The 22,225-nt window shown below is 42.7% G+C and overlaps 1 protein-coding gene across 2 annotated transcripts in view; it reads left to right on the top strand.

The window, feature by feature from the left end:
• The window catches only part of CYRIB (CYFIP related Rac1 interactor B), a 91,456-nt gene that overhangs the window by 32,811 nt on the left and 36,420 nt on the right, over positions 1–22,225 (top strand). For both annotated transcript variants that reach the window (XM_082753159.1, XM_082753160.1), the window contains exon 2: positions 16,490–16,569. The gene's annotated coding sequence lies outside the window, so the exon portion shown is untranslated. The remainder of the gene's footprint in view (positions 1–16,489; positions 16,570–22,225) is intronic.

Raw genomic sequence — 22,225 nt, 5'->3', positions numbered from 1 at the left:
TTTTTTCTCTCCACATAATAATGTAACTGTGGCACTTGCTGTGACACTTGTGTTTATAAATTTAGTTAAAAAAAAACAAAACAAAACACTCCTGTACTTGTTTTCATAGCAGTACTGAAAGTCAGTGTTTAAAGGTAGTGGTAGTGCTGGTTGTGAGATCGATTGTGAGATATTTTTATGCCAAAGAATAGCGTGGGAGGGGAGCCAGTCTTATCCTGGTAAATCACACTGGATGTGAAATCTGTGCCTTGAGAGCTGCTTCGGAAGTCATTCTAGATCAGGACCTGAGAGTCTTTCATGTGGTGATCTCCTTCTTAGTAAAGATGCTAAGGGATTGTTCATTTTTCACCATCTTGTGTGGAAGGTGACTTTGTAAAGCTCTGTGTGTGTGTGGGGGGGGGTGTATACATACTTTTTTTTTTTTTCCCAGATCACTTGCATCAGTCTTAGCATCTCTTGCTCTGCAAATCCAGCCTCTGTGTGGAATTAGGCTTGTCTTTTTGCTGCTGTGTCCAGCAGGAGAAGCTCAGGTTAACCTGCTGAATGAGGAAAAACCAAATTCTCCTTCCTCTTGCTTTTGGGGTGCAGGGGCAGGAGGAATGGAGCTGCCAATTAAGAGCTCCAGCAGCTTTCCAACAGAGCTGCTCCTAACGCTATTCAGTGTTAAACAGACTTGTTTAAAATATGCAGAATTGCAAAATTCCACGCTAGAGATAATGCTTGGCTCGTGGGGTGGTTGCTTCTCAGTGCCGGTACTCTGGTTTTCTTCCCTTTGGGTGACTGCCCTAGGAGTGGGTTGTTGATGCTCTGTGCGTGAAACTGGATTTTTTTTTCTGCTTGAAGATGGGAGTTTTCTGCTAGCAGGTGTGGTTCAGATGAATTTTGTCACCGTGATTCCTGTTGGTATTCACATGCCGTGTGTAAACAGACTTTTTGCAGCTATTTTGGTGGCTTCGTGTTTCCCTGAAGTTAAGAGCCTTACATAGCTTCGTGTGCCTCTCCAGCAGTGAGTGACGGGGTGGGAAAACTTATTTTCAGATGTTTCTGCTGTCTGGTGATTTAAGTTTGCATCATTTTGTTTCTTCACAGCCTGGATTGCATGTTTCCATCTGGGTTTGTTAAGGACAAGTAGGTCATCAGAACAGAAAGGACAGCTTAGAGCAGCGTGGTACAGGCTAACTTATGGACTCACGTGTTGTAGTCACCAGTACATCCCCAAGTCTCCTTAAATTTTGGTAAGGGAGGAACAGTTTCACCACCACACATTTAGTTGAATGTGCTTATAGAGCTCAGCAGAAATACCCTAACCTTGCACCAGATCAAGTCTTTGAGCTGTTTATCCTAACCTGAAGGTCATCAAAAGATGGTCAATAACGTGTTAAGGAGGAAAGCCAGCAGAAGCTGATTCTGCTGCTTATTTTCTGTGCTGCTGGTCCAAGCAGCCATAGAAACTGCAGCCGTACGTGGTGCTAGCGGTTAGTGGGATATCCTAAAGCCCCGAGATTTGGTTGACTTGCATCTTGTGTTAATACACGAGCCCTGCTGGGAAGTTAAACTGCACATTTTCTGATTCAGATCTGTGTTAAAATGATGCTGTGCTTTCGATCCTCTCAGAAATCTATTCTGAATGGGACTCGATTGTGCTCTGTGGTCCTTACTTAAGACGTTGTTTTGCTAACCTGTTGCCTCAAAGCAACCTTGAGATAAGCATCGGCCTCCCCGGGTAGTTCTGACAAACGGCGTTAAGCGTAATTGGGCACCGTGTCTTTGTAGTGGCTTCGTGTTCACACAGAAACCCTCACCAAAACTCTAAGCCGTATTTTAGTTTAACGCTGGCAGGAGTTGTGCGAGTACCTGAAGCAGTAATCCAGCTGAAGAAACATTTGTTTATGCCTTTTTTTTTTATAATTTTGGTTGCTGAGCTGGAGCTTTGTGTGTGTGTGTGTGTGTGTGTATAAAGATGAGCAGGGAAGGGCTGCAGTCCCCGCTGTGCAGCGGGTTATTCTGCGAGCTGCTCTGAAAATAACTGGCAGAGTGCTATAAATGGAGTATAAATGGCAAAATAGTTTTTTATACATTCCAGCAAATTTTTTTTGTCTCTGTTGTCTATTTTCATCCTGGTGTACCTGAGTTTTGAGTGTAGCCTTCTGCAGTAACATCTAATCAAGCAGTGCTTAATGAATGCTAGCTCCTGAGCATGAACAGGATTTTTCTTCCTGTGATGCAGCTGGAAGTTAGGGTAACTGGAAGGCAGAGGCTCTGTCCTGTGGAAGATAGGATGGGAGGTGTTTAAATAAATAAAAGCACTGTTTGGGGGTAAGTCTCTGCTCTGGAAACTGGGCAGATAGATCAGCCTCACTGCATCCGTGACCCGGGGGGAGGAGCTGAGCTTCAGCTTTACTCAGGCAGCCCCGCTGCGGTGTCTGAAGGGTAAATCAAATGGGAGCCTTGGTTAATCCTGGGAGGAATTGCGTTGAGTAAGTACACCAAGCAAAACGGAGATCTCTTCAAGACAACGTCACGGGCGTGTGTTGAGTAACCTTAGAATAACAGGAGGGTGATGAAAAGCGCAGCTTTGACTCTAGGCTGCTAACATGAAGCTGAGATTATTTATAATGGTTAGACTGAGGGAAGCTGTAAGTGTGTACGGATTTGAAGTCCTGCAAGAGGGCTTGACAGGCCCGACTCCTTGAACAAACTGTTGTAACGTGGGAGTTGATGAAAGCTTGACTCCAGTTAAAAAAAATAAAATAAAAAAATAAAAGGTTACAGCCAACACCATGAGTTCAGCTGCTTCATTGGATCCAGCTACAACAATCCCGTTCTTAATTATGGTATGGCTCTGTGTTCTGGTGTAACAACTGCCCCCCAGTTTTCATGGTGTTGTCTCTTTCATTTCCTGCTGTTCCTTGCAGCTAACCTCCTGCGTCCTGCAGCAGCAAAGGCCGTGTTCCCCTCTCCCCTTGGGAGGTAATGAGGACAGGTGAGAAAGTGGCTAATGTTACCTCCTGCCACCCCTGCTGCCTGCTTGCTCTTTCTAAGCTTAAATAATTTTCTAGCAGTTCTTCTCAAGGTTGTAGTTGGTTATGTTGATTTTCAACATCAGGTATTTTTAGGTCTGCGCATCTCAAGGCTTTTCTTCTGACAATATCAGACTTGTGTAGAGGCAACAATGATGCTTACTGGTCCAGCTTGGATAAACCAACACGTTTCTCATGGGGGACTTAAAGGGGTAATGTCTAGAGCTGTCCTAGGCAATTCCAGCATCCTTCTTGTTTTTAATTAAAAAAAAAAAAAAAAAAAAGTTGGTCATTTTGGCCAACTAATCTTTTTGTCATGGGAAGGGGAAATGAGCACTTCTGGGTCTGATAACAGAGCTTTAAGCTAGGAACCACTGAAAGTCTTGCAAATACCTTTTAAAGTCAGTCCTCCCATTAGAGCTGTGAAGGTGAATGCTTTTAAGAAAAGCTGGGAGGTGAATCCAATCCTCTGATCATTGTCACAAGCAGCTCCCCTGCCAGTGTGACTGCAGGAATAACGGGGGGACCGACTACTTGGGGCCTTGGTGCCGCCTTTGAATTCTGTGCATTCGTACCAGGTTTTTGTTTGTTTGCTTTCAGGTACTGGTTTTGTGTGTGCTTTGGGAGACTAAAGCTGTAAGGAGGTGTTTTGTTCACCCTTTGGTTTTATGGATGCTCACTCGTATACATACAAGATTGTTTTTGTAGTTCGTATGCCATTGCAGTGTTGAAAGCATCTAAGAGTGGCACTCCTGGATTATTTTTTCATCTCCTTTCTGCTGTGGAAAGGAACTAACTAGCCAGACTTTTCTACCAGTAAGGGATACTTTTCTGTATTTCATTGAGTGTAGCTACAGGCAGTGTGATTTAACCAGTGCTCTGAAACCAGAAGCAGGTTCACCTCGACTGAAGGAGCAGATACTAGGGCTTAACTTCCCCTTTCAGTCAAATACCAGCAGCAGGCTAAAAAAGCCAGCCTGTACTTACCTTAATGTGATCCAGCTGTGTAACTGCATGTTTTAAATGGTTCCCAGTTTGAGGATTTACAAGAGCAAAGCTGGGAGCTGCAGGTGCCTCCTCTTCCTCACCTAGCACCTCAGGTAAGTTGTGGGCTGACTTCATTTACTGTTTGACTGATTTGCCCATGAAACCCCAGTCAAGGCCTCGATACCAAGCGTGAAGCTCCAGTAGGCTGAGATTTCTCCAACAACAGTGTTATTTTGGCTTGGTCGCTTTTCCTCAAATAATCCTGGGACAGGTTTTGGTTTGTTTTGGTGATGTGCTGTGTGTGTTTTTTAGTTCTTCTAACTAAAGCCAGCCCTGTGGCTTGGGTTTCTTGGCAGTTTGACTTGTGCCCACTGATTTCCAAGTGACAGGAGTGGAAATTACTGGGTTTTGTTGACTTTGTTACTGCAGGGGTTCTGACTGTTAGTGTGCATCAGGAGCTGCTTGCCCTCTGCCTTCACAAGTGGGGAAAAAAAAAGTGTGGACAGGTTTCAGGTTTCTCTGAGTTGCAGTGGTGTTGACTTCAGTCTCTTGGAGCATTTATTTTGTAAGTGGATAAGAGTAGACTTGGTTAGGATTTTGGAAAGCACAACTAGTCTTGAAGATCAGTTACTTCACAAGCACTCATTTTTTTTCCCTAAAATACCCACTCAGGCGTTTTAAAGAGTAAGCAAGGCAGAAATAAGTTTTTATCCTTTAACACAGGGCTGAAAGCTACACGTTTGTGTGCTGGGATTGGTGTTTACGGTGGTGTCTTTGAACTGTTGCAACACTGGTGAATGCCTTAGTGATGAATATTTCTGATAACAATGCCTGCGCATCAGAGGAGCCTGTTAAGGGTAACCGTGGAGCTTGATGACAGCTGAAATTTGCTCTTGGCAGCTTCAAAATCGTGAACAATGACAAATAATATCACTTAAAACCCTTGCTAACTCTTAAGCTTTCAAAACATTTTATTTAAAAAAAACACAACCTTCAGGGGAGCTACTGAGCTGTGATGAAACGCAGCGCTAAGTTCGGATAAAAGCTCCGAGCTGGTGTCTTCTCTCGTCCAGTGTGTCCCTGACAGCTCCTGGGAGTTCCTGATTTGGCCGAGTGCAATTTGGAGTAACGTCTGTGTAAGGGCAGAGTTGTTCTGTGTGTTGTTGTTTCTGTTTTCATTGGAAACATCTAAAATTAAGATATGAAATGCATTTAAAAATATATATATTCACTTACCAGGACACACAACTTGGCTTTAATATATTAATGTTGATAGCTTAAAATATTCAGTTTAAACCAGGAATTTTCCAGCTCTGTTTCTTATGTGTGCATGTGTGACAACACCTTTGTGGAGCCCAGGGTGCTCTAAGTACTGTGGCCCCAGGCTGAAAACCTTTTCCGACAACAGCGGCATTCAGAAAGGGTAGAACAGAGACCCCAAAGTCTAGAAGAACGTAAGTGTTCTGCCTTTGGCTTTACAGAGCATGGGCTTACAACGCAAAGTAGAGAGAGTTGCAACTCAAAAAGGTTGAGCCACTCCTTGGGGTGGTAGCTGTTAGTGGCTGGTAGGGAAGTTATTTCAGAAACCATCATTGCAGGTGTTGCACTAGCTCGACCCAACAACAAAGTGCCTCTTTGGAACAGTGATCCTTGGGGTAAGGTAGCGTTGAAGCAGCTCGTTGGTGTTGTGGGCAGAGTGGGCAATGGCAGACCCTAAATGTCTGTAAAACACTGTTTGTATTGGTGAAATGTCTTATGGTAATCAAAATTTTAAGTGTGTGTGTACAGGGGTTTGTGGTGATACAGAAATCGCGTGGACTCTGGGGTTATGGAGAGAGAGAGAGACCACCCTCCAGAGCAAGCATCTCTTCCCTACCTAGTTTTTGACTGACTTCTTGACTTCTTTGACTTCTTGAGAAATCCTGATCATGTTTTTTGGAACTGCTTGGTAGCTTGTTCACTGCTCGTGCTCTCAGCTGCCATAAGCATGGTGTCTGCTGTTTGGGACAGGGCTCTGCCCGCGGGGCTGACCAGGAGCCAGCCAAGAGGTTGGTGGCCCTGTTCCAGGGAGGCAGGAAAGGACAGAGCTGGTGGATCCTGTTAATGGCTTCAGTCTAGCTCAGCATTTTCACAGAGACCACAAACTTATCTTCAAATCTAAGGCTTGCCCGTGGAGCAATTTATTTATACGTATGGTACTGCTAATACACCTAGTAGAATGAAAACTGTACTTTTACACTCATTTTTGATCTTAAAAAGTTGTCCTCATTTGTTAAAAATCATTAACCTGATACTTCCCAACATTTTAAGACACTCCTCTAATAATCCAAAAACAACCAATGTTGCAGTTTGAGCTGGGTGAAACTTTTTTCCATGTATATCATATTTGACATATATTCATCACTTTTTTATTTATGTTTATTTGTAACCTCTGTGAAAAGATGACTTGATCAGTGATTTGGGATGCCTTGCATGATTTTTAATTTGAAATAGTACTAATAAAGCATCTTTGGGGTAGAACATTAATTCATATGTTGAAGCAAAGTTACTGTTACGTCCAGGATTAGAGTAGACTGGCTCAAATAGTTAACTTTTTACTGCCTGTAAGACAAGAGACGATTAAGCTTTCAACAATAAAACAACTTCCATTATTTCTCAGTTGATGCCCAAGAGTTTAACGTGAATGCTTTTGCCAGATGTAATTGCAGTCTGATTTTTGGAGCTGCCCCGTGTCAGCAGCTGGTGTTCTTGATGTGAAGCAGTGGGGAGATCTGTTACCTGGTGTGCTCGGCATGGTGTGTCCTCAGGGACTGCCAGAAGGTCTCTAGGCAGCCTCTGCTACACTTATCTCTTTCCAGATTCACCCAATTTTACCTTTGCCATCTCTTCCTGTAGCAGAGTTCAAAGACTGCACGCTTGGCTCAGGTCCTGTGATGCTTGGTGGTGTATGTGCAGCCTTGCTGCAGGTACAGGTACAGCAGTGTTAGTTACCTGAAAGCAAATAGGAAGCCTGTGCTAAAATCTGGGGTTGAATGCGTGTTACTGCAGTGCTAGATGGAGTTCCTGTAGCTAAATACCTTCTAATGTAAGATAAGAGCAAGATGAATAATTATCTGTGAAACTCCTGTTTTCTCTGCAGTTGCACATTGACTGAAGCATGTCCAAGTGAAAAGCTTTCATTCTCTCAGACCTGGTAGATCTTGCTCAAATTTGTAATGCTATTTTTGCTGCTATTTGTATTTTTAAGCAAATAACCAAAATTCCACAAAAATATGAGAGATACAGGCACAGAAGGCCAACATCCACTTCTGTATTTTGATGATAAGACACTGAATACGGTTAATATTTATGGTTTTCAGAGGCTTAGTAACACCGCATTCATTTTTATAGATAGACTGAGGAAAGCTACTAAAAGCCCCTTGATTGGCCAAGTGGTTTTGCATCGCTTGTGTAAACTCAGCTTGTTTGTTCTAGTTTCTCTCTGGTGCTCATGACAGCGCCATAATGCTAAAGTAATTTTGTAGTGCAGTCACAGTGACAAGCATATCTTTATTAATGGGATTTATAGTTCTGTAAGTCTCACTTCCTCGGTCTTGTTTCTGTCGTGTTCCAATACTCGGAGATTGCTCGCAAACGTCTGCAGTGTTTGGAAAGTTCCTGCTATAGGAAGCTCTGCTAGAGGAGCACCAATAAATCATCCGGTTCTTTGGCAGTGCCTTTGCCACATGAGATGTCCCTGATAAATTGCTTAAGTTCATGAATGGCAATGCAAATAATCCCATAGTAGGTAATGTTTGTTCTAGCCCATGCTAGGCGTGACAGGCCTTGAGCTAAATCCTGTCTCTCGTGACAGTTAACTATCTTCCCTTGCTCTGAAGCTCCTTTAAAATAGATGATACGGAAGATTTCTGAAGGAAAATCTTGAAGGAACCTGAAGGCAAGGAGACTTTAATCAATCCTGCTGTAGCAGATAACTTCTGAGTGCTCCACGCTGCATGTGTAGCCCTTTCCTGCCAGCAGCCAGACACGTATGTTGTGTGCAATTCATCAGTGCAGCTGTACCCCATCCAACACGCCCTGTAGGCACTGAATCATCGTCCTTGCGCAGCTCTGTAGGCGCTGAATCACAGTCCTGGAGCAGGTGAGCACTGCAGCACCACACTGTGGACCCAGCTCCTTCCTAGAAGGCATGCATCTGCGCTGCGTGTGCGTACTTTGTTCGTACCTCCTGCCAAGCTGGAGCTTGCTCCCAGGTTCCTGTTGCACAACGCAGGTAACGCTCCTCCAGATGTCGTGCTTCAGAAGAGCTCACGACTCTCTGCCTCTGTAGGACTGAGTGTGGGGCTCCTACATGGTGCTGCTGCCTGTCATTTGGCCACATGAGGTGGGTGAGGGCCCTGCTGGCTGCTCAGGAAGGAGCAGCTGGGAGCATGCTCCACCTGTAGAGCAACTCGCTTGTCACGTGGCTGTAAAGCTCTTGCAAATGAAGTCCCTGATGTAAATTTGGAGACTCCAGAAGGCAGGCGCTTCAATTTCAAGTCTAGTTAAGCTTTATTCATACCATTTATTCCTGTTATTCTATTACTCTTGAAATCCGTGGTCCTAGAACTTTGTGTCAATGACTGCAGGTGGGTACAGGGCTTGTACTGATGATACCTGTGCTTTCATCCACTCTGATTTACTGGTAAGTAGATGAAGTGCAGCCGTAATGTCCGTCTCTTGTTGCACTTTTAGTTATGCACAGCAACTTAAAATCCACAAGAACTTGTGCTGGGTGTGACTCTACAATGTGAATTTCGTCTAATACGGGGCCTTTCTTTCATGTGTGTATTTAACGTCAGGTTCTTAGCTGCATTTCTCTGTGAAAAACTGTACCCCAGAAGGTGTTAATCTTGAAACAAGTATTTCTAGCCTCATAGTAGCAAAAATGCTTTGCAGTCCAACCAGTCTGTAAATAAAAGTAGATTTTTTTTCTACCTGTTGTTCCAGAATACTTTGATTTGGAAAGGATGAGCTGATTCCTTTGTCGTAGCCTCTATAACACGTATGTGACTGTTTGAATGTTGGTGTTGTTGCACTTCAGTAGGAAAATATAGCAATTGTTGTTAAATGCTTCCTTTGTCACCACAAATACAAAGCAATTTAGAAAAAATGTAGAGCTGCTGTATTGACCTCGCCTGTAACATGCGCTGAATGCATGGTGCAAAGCCTGTGGAGATGATGGCCCTTCCAACTATGTTGTCAACAAAGATCTCGTACTGTAGATGCAGACTGAAGTGCTGGGAGGATGTGGGAGTGTAAGAATGGCTTAAAGTTCATCAGATTTCCTGTGCAGAAATAAGAGTCCAGTTGCCTCTAATGACTCTGGTGAGAAGCGGATGTAAGAGCTGAGGCAGCGTGCAAACAGCCCTCCGAGGGTGAGACTTCCTACTCGAGGTCTGAAGCACTGCAGTATCTAAGAGAGCAAATGGTAAATATTTGGGCCCTAAAAAGATCATTCAGGCCATCTAAGCGAAGAGTTCAGGCTACTTAAACATGAGATTAAGTTAGGTCTTGTAAACAAGGCTAAGAGCTTGAAGTAATATCTGTAGACTAGATAACAAGCTTGTCTAAATCCAGCTGATTAGGAAACAGGAAAAAAAAAAAAGGCTATATTGACCAGATATCTAGATCAAGGGCTTCGTACACCTTCCCTGCTACCTGGTTTCAGTAGTAAGAGCATTTAAATTGCACCTAATGCAAAAGAAGCAGGCTCTTCTGCATAGTTGGGAAACCAACCTCTGATCTGTTTGGGGAGTTCAGCGCCTGTGTGAGCCTGGCTGGTGCCTGTCCCGGCGGGAGCTGGGGCACTTCGCAAATAGAGGTTTAAGGGGTGGGTCTAGGGAAGGCTCAGCGCAGTACGACCTGGTGAGAAGGTATTTTTATGGCATGGGAAATGGCTCAGTTCTAATCTTTGCTCACAATAGGTCTTTGTCCAGTGGAAAACTGAAACTGTTCTTGGAGCCTGGATGTGCAACTGCTATCCTCTTGCTATGAGCCTTACTTAGGAAGAGTTCTTGTAGGCTGTTTATCTTCAACCATTAGAGTAGTCAATGCCAACTGCTGGTCTGCTGGTTTGTGTCACACAGACCTTCCTTTATTCCACCTCTCTAAAGAGTAGACAAATTAGGACTGGTCCTGTGTTCATCCTGTGGATTAATTCCTAGTTCTAACAATGTGTTTTGTTCAGTCTCGTGGCCAGGTGTAGTATAATTAAGGAGAAAATATTAACTTGAGATATCAGGTCAAAAGATGTGATGCCTGTGCTTCAGAATGAAGAAATTTTCAAAGTTCTCTTTTCCTATATTCTCTTCCTCGCCTGGTATCAGGAGCATCCTCTCACCAGTAGTAGGATTGCTCCTACTTCAGTCTGTATAACTGTGGACCTGCCGTTTTCATCCTGCTATGAAAACCTATTTCATTACTAAGCTGGGGAATGCTTCATCTGTGTCCTGCCTGCTCACCTCAGAGCTGAGCCACTCGAGGAGCTGACCTCCTTACTATATGAATAACTATTTTAAAGAGGAACTGAATAAAATACTGGTTATGTTTATGTTTTTCTCAAGTCCTGCCTCAGATATATTCTGGCTGCCCATAGTTAAATTCTCTGTCTCATGTTTGAATATTCAAATGATTCCTATCAGTACAGCTGTACTTCCAGTTCCACATTTCTTTTAAATAAAGAAATATGCTCATTGTATGGTTAAAGAGATCTGTTGTTAGCGGTTTCAGTTTTATGTTAAATGCAAGATCTGTGATGTTTCTGCTGCTGTGTTTATGGTAAATGTAGGCACAGGTTCCTGAGCTCCAACTAGGTGAGTGAATTCAGGCTGGAAGATGGATGGATGGTCTAATGGTAGCCAAAGCACTTGAAGTGTGAATGAGCTCTCCTGCATCTTGAGCTATTCCCCATGAGTTTGCCTTGAGATTTTTATAATAAAACTGGTAAGGGCAGTATTCCCAGATTCAGACCCTCTGTAATACTTCAGGTTATTCTGAGAACCTATGTTTTAAAGGACAGTGGCTAAGCCATGCAACTGTGAGCTCAGAATGTCAGGTCTGGTGTTTGATGGCTGAGATATGGCACTGAAAGGAGAAAAGCATTTACAGTTGGAAATCCTTTCTGTGACTTCGGAGTAATTCACAGAGAAAAGCTGGTCAGTGTTTTGTTTGGTAAACTATACTTCAGCTAATGCATTGTGTTGGACTGGTAGTACTATAAACCCACGCCAAACACTTGCTGTGGGGACAGGGAAAGGTTATGTGTGAGTGCTTTCTGTCTCCATCTCTGCAACTCTTAATTTAACTGAACAATCCTCACTTTACACACAGAATTAACTTCTGGTACGTGAATGTTTCAGTGCCTTCCCACTCAAGCACATAAGGAGTATCATCAAATGTTAAAGTCTGGTAAATAAAGAAAATTAGCAATTGACAATGGTCAGAGCACCTCTCGAGTGCTATGGAGCTCTGAGGAAGCAGAGCTGGACTGTGTTTTGGAAACAACTCGTTTAATCTTTGTTATGCACTGGAGCATCATCATTATTAACTGTGTGATTTGCAGCTGAAGCTCAGACTATTGAGTTGTAGTATTGTTTCTTTTGATCTTAAACAGCTTCATTACTCTCCTGAAAATAAAGAAATGAGAACTTACTTTTTCAGCTGTGTAGAAGGGAACTACTGGGGATATGTTAATAGCTCTCTGACCAGCAATTCCTCAAGTCACAGAACAGTTTCTTCTTCCAACTGGAAATTGAAGTTTTGGCATTGTAAGTTGGCAAGGAAAAAATAACTTTGCATCATTCTGGTGAGTGATGGAAGCTTTCAACCAAGTTTTGTTTTCTGTGGAAACTATCTATAGGAATGCTAGTGTTTATTGGTTTTCCTGCTTTTATAGGGGACTGGATCTTTTTTTCATAGCTGCCATACTATGAAGAGCAAGCAGTCTGTCAGAAGCTCTGCAGGGGTTATTTTGACTGCTCGGTTTGCCTGCTGTCTTATGGCTGGCAACAGAATTCTTTATAAACTACCAGAAGCCTTCTGACACTTAGTTATCCTTAAGGATCTTTATAGGGATTTTCTAACCCATCTTTCTATGCTGAGCCTTTCAGATATACATTAACCTGCTGATGGGTTGTTGTCACTCACAGTCTGTTGTGATCCGTGTTGGGGAGGGTGCATTGCCTCAAATTCCTTTTGCTGTCTTCTCCACTTCCTGTGTTTTGGGCTAAGCAAAGTCGAGCACAGATAATGATGTGTCTAACACGTGATTTTAAATGCGGTTTGTGTCTCTGCACCAGTGTTGGGTATACAGGTTGATGCCAGGTGGAGTTATTTATGGAATCCTAGAGTAGCTTGGGTTGGAAGGGACCTTAAAGCCCATCTGGTTCCAGCCCCCCTGCCCTGGGCAGGGACACCTCCCACCAGCCCAGGTTGCCCAAAGCCCCATTCAGCCTGGCCTTGAGCACCTCCAGGGATGGGGCATCCACAGCTTCTCTGGGCAACCTCTGCCAGGGCCTTACCACCCTCTGAGTGAAGAATTTCTTCCTTATATCTAATCCAAACCTCCTCTCTTTTAGTTTAAAGCCATTCCACCTTGTTCTATCACTACACTCCCTGACAGAGTCCCTCCCCAGCTCTCCTGTAGGCCACCTTTAGGTTCCTGAAGGGCGCTGTCTCCTGAAGGTCTCCCCAGAGCTCATGTCGAGCTTCTCATCAACCCTCAGGCCTTTCTCCTCAGGGCTGCTCTCAATATTCCTATACATAGGAGCCAGGCAGAGCTTTTAGTTACAATTACCTACCCTGTCAAGTTGTTTGAAAGCCCACAGAGATGTAAATTTTGCCTGCCGTCCAAGTTAGGGATCACAGAGGAAATGGCAGCTCAGGCTGCCCCAGGCCCTCACCATGCTGGTGTCTCTGTGAGGCCAGTGTCCGAGCGAGCAAGACAGAACACTGGAGGCTGTTGGGTTGGCAGCTGATGGTTTGTGCTGAGTTAAAGGAAACACTTTGACTTCATTTTCTTTCCAAGCAATCCCTGTTACCTGGTTGTGATGCTGTGGGCCCAGCTCTAACACAGGGCGTGCTTGGCCTATGAGTGGGCTCTTGCTTTTACACTGGCAAAGCCTGAAAAACCTCTTGAGGTGACTTCAACCCCTGCCTAGAAACTGCTGTATCTGGCAATAAGGGCTGTTTTGCCACAATATTTCAGCAAACTTTGTAGCATGGAGTACTCTGAATTTCTTTTTTTTTTTTTTCAGTAAAATGCATTACCTCCTGTTACTGGCTTCACTATTTTCTGTGGAGGATGCAGCCTTTAATGGCAGCAGGTTCTTGTAGCTTACATAAGGGCAACACTTGGAGGCTTGGGAGGTGTTGGCTGAGGTTGTGCCTGTTGAAACACGTACACCAGAGCAAAACAAACACCATGCGACTCACGGAAGACTCTTTGCACCTTTATGGTTAGTAATTTTCATGAGCATGAGTTTTGTATGGAGGGCTAGATTTAATGGGGGCACTGTGCTGGGGAGCTGAATTCCACCTTCCCCTTCAGTGACAAAACTAAGGTAAGGGATGGTCCCCTAAATGAATAGGTGAGGTGTGAGGGATGGCTGCTGAAGTAAACAGGTGAGGTCTCCCTAATTTGCCAGAAACAGGTAGGGTTATTGTCTGCTTCGTTCTTTTGGATTTGTCCTTACAAAGCCATGCCAGGGCAGTATGCAGAGGGCAAGCAAGGATGTCTTCTGAGAATGAGCGTGTTCTGCTGTTGTTTACCAGCTATTCTAATTAGCCTGTCAAAGAGACAGTGTTAATTTGCTTCACAGAGGTCTATTGAAATAAAGAAAATTATTTTTTGAATGAATACTGACAGAAAGCTAAGAGCTAAACTGGCAGCTGCTTAATTCTTCAGTGTTGTCATTTATATCATAGGTTACCAGCTCTTGACAGGTTTTATCAATGGAAACAGATCATCTAGACCATATAAAAGAATATAAGGGGTAGTTACTTTGAAAGCTCGATTATTATTTTCTTATTTCATTTTTTTTTCCAAATTTCTGTAGGGACCAAATCTGCAGCAGTGCCTTTCCTCAACAGTTCCTCATGTTGCACCAGGCTTTATTCTTTGCTCAGCACCAGCAGATCACAGAGTTCGTCTGGGAGTGGATGTTGCCATGATTTCTCTGCTCCTCTCTACCTGTTGCTCTTCTACTATGTTGACTTTTACCATCTGGAGTTGCTCTGGAGCTGTAAATCCTGGGCTGAATGGCCAGCACACAGGAATGAGGTGTTAGGGGGAAGCTGCAGCACGGGGAGCGCTGAGCAAGGGGAGAGCAGTGCTGGGGTAGCATGGGGCAGGAGGATCTCTACGCTGGGTTAGATACAGCTTTCAGTAAGACAAAATCCTCATGCTACTTAATGTAATTATGACGAGGTTTGAACACACAAAGCTGGCGATGTGAGTTGGTCCAGTGGAAGTGTAACCCAAGTTTTCTGTTTAATGAAATCAGCAGTCATGCTTGAAAAAGAATCTGTTCTCTAGTACTGAATAGGAAGCTTTTTCTATTGCAGCGTAGCAGTAGGATCCAAGTATTTGTTGAGTGTTGAAGGAAATTACGCATGTTGCAATTGCATAAGTGGTCACAGCCCCGAGAACTTTCAAATCCAGTTGTCAGGGCTGAAGACAGCGATGTGCTGAGCTACGTGTGAGTATAAGACCTTACGGCTTCCATCAGGGGGGTTTAACTGAATTGTCAGGAGTTGTTAACTTTAGAGAGCTCCTTGGCAGGAGCCATGCCTGAAATATGCTAGGAGAACAATTGTTGAAACAAAGCCTGTGCTTTAACAAAACGAGTAAGGTGTCATGGATGTTTCTTGGATTTCTGCTTCCTCAGGGGAACAAATCAGTACTTCCTACAACAGTGCTGGGAGGGGGGGGGGTGATAACTGGCCAGGTACCGCTTATTGTATGTGCACACAAACTAGCAAAACTTATAATTGATTAACAGTTTTTTTTGTTTTGTTTTGTTTTTTACTTTTGAACTATTTGTAGCAAAAGACTTTTTCAGTGTGACTGCAAATAGAACAAATTTATTTTATTTATCAGTTAAATTTTAGATAATGACCCCTACTAATCTTTAGAGTCCTTGCCTTCTCTTCCTAGCTGTGCTGTTTGGGTTTCAGTACTCTTTGGTGGGAAGGGGAGGAGGGAATGGATAGTAACTTCTGATGATAGCTTTCAGAAAACTCAAATAATCCACCAGCCCCAGTACTGCAGAGCCCTTCCCTTTCCCTTCCTCCTTCCTGAGCTGGGACAAATCCGTAGTACTATGTTTTCTGATTAGAAATTTCACTGTGAAGCAGCATACTTTCCTATTAAATGCTCGTTAATCAGGATTATCTAAGGTAAAAGAAGCTGAAGTAGTACAAATTATCACTGAATATTTCATGTCTCTTCAGCTGGATCTACAGATGTCATTAATGTGACAGTATTTTATATTTCTAAAACAATCTCTAATATGAGATGCATTGCAGGAATGGGTTGACTTCTCTACTGAAACAAAGAGAACTGTAGGATCAAGTGGGAGGATCAGTCTTTAAAAGAACCCTTGAGATGTGAAGTATCTGCAGGGTAGATTCTGGTACCAGGAGCAATGCCTGCAGTGGCTTCACTGGAGGCAGGTGAAGTGTCACACCTCAACTATAGGTAAATTAGCTGAAATCCTTGAGAGATAAGCCTGCCAACCTCCCATGGAACAGGTTTATGTAATACCCTAACACAAAGGCATTAGTTTGGCTAGTTCATCACCCAGTTACTGCACTAAAAAAGGTAGGTGTTGGTTGTTGTGTAAACCTTCTCCAAATAAACAGAAAGACATCTGGAGTGCTTGCAGTAGATCTCAGTGGAACATTTCCATAGGAAATGTTGTTCAGTTGCACTGTAAGAGTCTTAAGTTTCTAAACCAGAAACTTAATTTTGAAGTGGCAAATGTAAGTCATCTTAGTAAGTTCAGAAAGGTGTAAGTTGTCATTGACCTCATCTGTCTTTAAATGATGAGAACTGTAGCAACAAAGCATTTCCCCCACTATGTACTATATATACATATATAATATATACGTATGTGTCCATAGAGACTTCCTTTTTTTCTGCTGCAATGAAATATAACTTGGCTCCGTAATGCTGAGATGTAATAATCTATTTCTGATGCTTGTGATCATGGATAGCTAATTGCCTTACTGACTCACAGAACAGTTTGTAAGGAAGCCTGTTTATTTGCTTGTACTGTCAGTTCCATAAAATCACAAGTGTTTTATGTTTTATTTGGATCCCTAAAGCACATTGGCTCCTTGGCACTACAGGTTTAACACTGATTTACCACTGGCACTGGCTGATGTAACTGAAATGCTGTGTATTGTTTCATTTTAATGGAATTCTTCTGTTTGTTCAGATTCTGAAGAGAAGCTGCTGCATCGGTAATCTGAGGAAGGAGAGTTCTCTGTTAAGACTGCAAGAAGATACTACCAACTGGTAAACACTGCTTTAGGTGTCTTTGCTTGTTGAGTGTTTGTTTTCTGTAATATTTTAGGCCAAGAAGAGCAAATTATTTTGATCTATTTAAATCCAAAAATAATCTATGCAGTAACTTATTGTATTTAGCTCTAGCTCACCAGACAAAAAGCAAAATATTGGTCAATAGCATGTGGGGATTTAAATAGAATATGGAGTGATTAAATTCTTCCCTACCAAGTGAGAAAAAAGACTAACCTTTTTGTTCTGGAGTGGAACTTTGAACATCATCTATTTGCATTTTCCAGTAAGACCAATACAATGTACCAGTGCCTCTTACTATACAAAGGCTATTTACTTGAAACATAACTGAACACTGAAACTTCTGATCTGATGCTTCAGAGCCTGGAGGGAGAGAAAAAGGGAAACTTAAAAGAAATCTGTTTTAGAAGCTGAACATGGCTAAGCATGCTAATTGAAATTTCCAGGTGCTTTAGTAGATGTTATTAGTGTGCTTTTAATTATTCTAAGGGTGTTCAATGAGACATAATTTTCACTGAAAATAGTACATGATAATATAATTAAGGATGTATCATAATTCACAGGCATTTATAATCATTTGTAGGTTGCCAGTAGGTTCAGAACAGTAAAAAGATCATCAGGGAAGAGCTACAACCTCTTACTGGCAGCGTACCAACCCAGTTAAGGGGTTGAGCTATGCTGTTCCAAGCCAGTCACAAGGAAACACGAGAATTTAGGCCATCTGAATGTGACTTGACATGTGTGCATCCATAGGTGGTACCAGATTAACAGCTCACTTCTCACATACTCAGTATAAATAAAATAGTAGTCTTCAGTAGGGAGGGGAAGCATCCAGAGAGATGGAAACTAAGTGTGCAATTTTCCTTTGTGACTATCCCTTACTATACACCTTCTATAAAACTTGAATCCTGTGCTTCTGTTAGTGCTACCATTCGAGCTACAGGGCTGAGTAACCCAGGAGACAGTCGTTAGCCCAGAATGGGATGAGCAGCTGGGTCCAAGGATAAACGCGAAACGAAGCAGCGTCCTAGCCAGTAAGGAAACATTAAGCTTCAGTGACCCAAATATTTACAGATGCTTATTAAGCTTCCCATGCCAGTTAATTTACCAAAGTTTTATAAACAACTGGAGATAGAACAAAGTTGTGTTGTACAGCTCTCGCTAATAACCAGGGTTGACAGAGAATATTAAAACACTTTGTCCTGCTGCTCTGCCAAGCCTACAAGCCTTCAGAGCTTTGCTCTCATTAATATATGTGCATCTGTCAGAAATGACGTAGCGAGAACATTTGACTTCGTCTAGGCTTTTTTTATATATAGTCTGCATGCTACAGCTATTTGTGGGCTATAATTTGGAGAGCTCTGGTGCTGAGCTCTGTAAAATAGCTCCAGATACTAAAATGCGTATAAAACTTCTTCCCAGATGCCCAGTTTGAAAGTGCGTGCCCCTTCAGTTTACAGCAAAAAAAGCCTTGTGGTTTCTAGTACGTCACAGTTTGAGGTACTTCACTGACATCAGTCTTGAACTGCACTGTAATTATCATTTTTAAGTATTGTAATCATTTTTAAGTATTGGATTATTCTGATCATACATGATAGAACAAATGATACATCTAAATTTGAGTGCACAGCTTGCCCTGGGCACAACTGAAAAGCTTGTTGGCCCAGCAGTGAGGGCAGTGCTAGAGGTCATCTGTGCGTTTCCTTACTTGAGCTTCCCTTCCCACTCCCCTAGCCCCATCTCTTGCCAAAAGAAGTTAAACAGGATGGCTGTGCTGAGTGAAACTGGGTAGCTCTAGAAGGGAGCTCTTTGTCTGCAACTGTGGTAAAATACTTGTCTTCCTTCAGTATTTCCTTTAGGACCAAGCAGGGCTTTATTAGCTCAGGGGTAGCATTGCGTAAACCTGATCTCACTGTTTCCAGCATGAGCTTTAAAGGCTGGGAAGACACCAGGTGAGGACCTGCTCAGCTGTAGCACATCTTAGAGCTCACCGAGGTCTCAGTTTGGAGCTCCCAACTCTGGGAATATGCTGAAAAGAGAACGTGGTTGCGAGCACTGCATCACTTGGGGCACAACGTGTCTGCATCTTGGTACTGAGATCGAAATGTTTAGCCAGCTGGGCATTAGTGTGGGGCAGGCTGGCCCAAATGGCTGTAATGATTCAGCACTCCATTATCACAGGCAGTGAAGGACATTGTAGTGTTTGCCCTATTTTTCATGTAGTAGCTTTTCTTTTTCATTGTATTACCTCGTACAGGATTGTTTTTTCAGAGCATCAATCATTCAGAGAAGATCTTGCTAACCATCTTCTGCTTTTGAGCAGCTATAATCTGTCGTAATTATTCATTCTTATTCTGTAGCTGTTTCTCTCAGCGGCAGCTTGAACTTGTGCACGTACTTGAAGATTTAAAAATCTTTCCACGTAACTTAAACTTGTTCCCCTGTAAAACGATGGCGGGGAGATGTCTTAAACTGATTAACATGTTGTGGAGTCTGTTCCAGCGCTCCTATTGCACTGTGTGTGGATTAACAGGTTTTGCATTTTGTGCTAATTTTAATAAGCATGAAAACACCTTTGCTGTAATGTTTGCCGAGTGGAAACAAAACGCATCCATGTCACTTCATTATTAATTTTGGGAACTCTTTGTTGTGGCTTGTATAGCTCTTCCAAGGGTAGCGTTTGTCTGGCTGACACGACTTTAAATGTTCTGCTTCCTTGTGGGCAGAATCCTTAAAATTTCTTCAGCAGTTGTTTCAGTCTCTTAGTGCAGATCCCTTGGTATCTGTCAGACTTGAAAAGAGCAGGAAGGTTTGTTTCTGTCTGTCCCCATACCTGCGTGCCTACGGAAGGTTAGTAATGAGGGATCTCATCCAGAAGAGGCACTTTGTTGAGCGAGGCCATATTGCACGTGTTACAGGCTTCTGTATGGCTTTGACTGCCTGGGAAGTTTATATAAAAGTTAAACGTGCTGCAAGAGATATAAAGCAAGGTTCTGTTCTGTTTTGCTCAGTGCTAAATGTTTCCTCTATTAAACAAGGAAATAGGTGTTAAAAAACCTGCAGCTTTTAATGTGGGCGCTCAGAAGGAGGTTTTTCATTTGGGGAAGCCTTATGTAGCCAGTATAGAAAGGAATGAAATTCCAAGTGCTTGTGAGTAACGTGAAAAGCTTTCACTGCAGAGCCTACCAGAGAGCAACTGTAGGGTATTGGGAAACCACCAGGATAAAAGAATAATAATCCATCACCGTAAGGTCACATACTGTAAATACATAAAGAAAAACGAGTATCTTTCCGACAACGGAAACCGCTTTTACTTCCCATTTGTGGCAAAAGTTAAAAACCATCTCCTTTGATAGTGTTGCTCTAAATGTATTGCTGCAGGTTTGCCTATAAATTCTCTTCGCAGTTTGGCAGAGCCTGAACTGATGTCACCTCTGTGATTGTGGGTTTGTTGAAATGGTTCTAAGAAAATGGAGCTTGGGTGCACACACACCTCTTGTGTTTTTTGTCACTCGCTGGAAAAGATTTTGGTAGAAATCCTGATGGTTTTATTCATTTTTTTTATCAGCATGCATTTTTTTTGTATTAATGCTGGTATCTAAGGCAGGAAAGAGGAATAGCTGGCAGTTTTTAGGTCGAACTGAGCCATCTCCTATTTGCTGGATTTTGTCTTGGGGCTTGTTTAATACGGCTGATTGCAATAGCATGGGAATAGATCAAAGGCTTATAATCTTCTGTGCAGTCCTGGTTTGAAAGCCTAATTTTGCATTCACTGCTGATATGTGCTTAGTCTGCCTGTGCTGATGCAATGTATCATGGTATGTTTTCTCCCACAGTGGGCATACAGTTACTGAAAACCTTGAATGAAGATGGCAGTAACCTGCAAATGATCAATGACAGGTTGTTGTTTTTTTGGACTGTGATCAAGTGGAATTCAATGCTGAGCTGTTCCAAAATGTTCTTCTTTTATATGCAGTAGTCCTGCTGCAACGCTTAGTAGAGTAAGTAGAAAAAGAAGCGAGGTTTTCAGTCTGGTCTAATGGCTCGCATAGCACACTGTGCTCTGCTCGAGACTTGAGCCATGCTGTTTTGTTTATGAAGGTGAAGCTGCTATTTTTCTTCACCTGTAAATAATTGCTCAGGACAACATGAACTGTTTAGTTCTGTTTGTTCAATGAACCTTCAAATCAAAGACATTAATTTAAGGGTTGTTTTGACTTTTTCAAAAGTCACTTTTAAACAGACCTGCAAAATATGTAAACTTTTTTCACTAGAGCGGCATTTGGCCCGAAAAGCTGTGCTTGTTGAGACAGGTGATTGAGATTTCACATTACATTTTATATGGTCTGTTCTAGGAGGTTGATGTCAGATGTTGCTTATTTCACTTCCTGGCTTACAGAAGGGCTCTTATATGCTTTTTGTGTTGTTTTTTTTTTTTTTTTTTTTCTTGTTTTTTTTTTTTTTTTTTTTAAAAAAAAGCTCTGTAGGGAGCTGGACCACTACCATGTAGTCCCATCAGATCTGGTTAATGCCCAGCTCACTGCTTGGCCGCAGCTGCAGTTTTATTATTTTTGCTTCCTTTTATCTCATCTTGGAAGTAATTTTGGATTTTATTGAGCAGAAATATTGTGCAGGTGTTGAGACTCCGTATCACTAAATTACAGTGCAGCAATTAAGACTTTGTTTTACAGCTTCTCTTCTTTTCCCTGTCTGTTGGACAAAGCTGTTGAATGCACGTGAAGGTCCCTAGGAGCTAGGCCCAGACTCTGGTATTTACACATTGTGTCTTTTGTCTGTACTATGGAATTTTTGACCATGCTTTCATCTGAAATGCTTCTGACTAAACATTTAGGTCGCAGGTTAAAATAACTTGGTTAGGTTCATCCTTTCTGGACACACATTGATAGGATTGCTTTGAGTTTTCTCACGTACTATTCTTTACTAGCATGCAATCACCCATGTTTTTCTCTGTATTAGAGTAATCATGATCTTTGATTAGTGAAATATTACCGTTCAGCTGATGTGAAAAGCTTCCTTTATGTAATTAGAGCTGGAATGGTTATCACCGCTCTCTCTGGACGGGTGCCGGGGTGGAGGTGAAGGCACTGCTTGGCAGGTAGGAGGTGCTTTGGGGACTGCCAGCGCTGTGGGACGGCTCCTCTGGCTGCAGGGGATCTGCTCTGACGGCTCCCAGCACAACTGACTGCTGACCCAAGGCTCTGCCACGGAGCCAGACACCTGCATATTGTTGCTCCTGGCTTGTGCATGAGGAACTGCTGCGAGTGAGCTGCTGCCGAGAGCTGCTTAGTGGGGAAGAATAGGGATCTTTGGGAGGAGGTGAAGCAAGCTGCATAGGTATCCCCTTGAGCCTGAGAGAAGCATTTACTGCTGCTAGTTTCAGTCAGAACAGTGTTTCAAGCTTTTTAAAAACCAATGTGTTTTCTTTAAAATCTGGAATAACTGAATCCATTGCATCTGAGAGCTGGGATTCTGCTGTGTTGCTGCTGGAGCTCTACCCTAAGCTGCTTTCGTCTGGAGTCACCCTACAGTTCTACCTGGTGGGGTGTTAACGGGGGCTTCAGTTCTTATTTTCTAGTATGGTTGAGGATTATGGTTAAAGTTCACCAAAATAAAT

The sequence above is a fragment of the Aythya marila genome (genome assembly GCF_965140915.1).
Source record: "Aythya marila genome assembly, chromosome: 2".
NCBI lineage: Eukaryota > Metazoa > Chordata > Aves > Anseriformes > Anatidae > Aythya > Aythya marila.
This window is presented reverse-complemented; position numbering and strand designations above follow the sequence as displayed.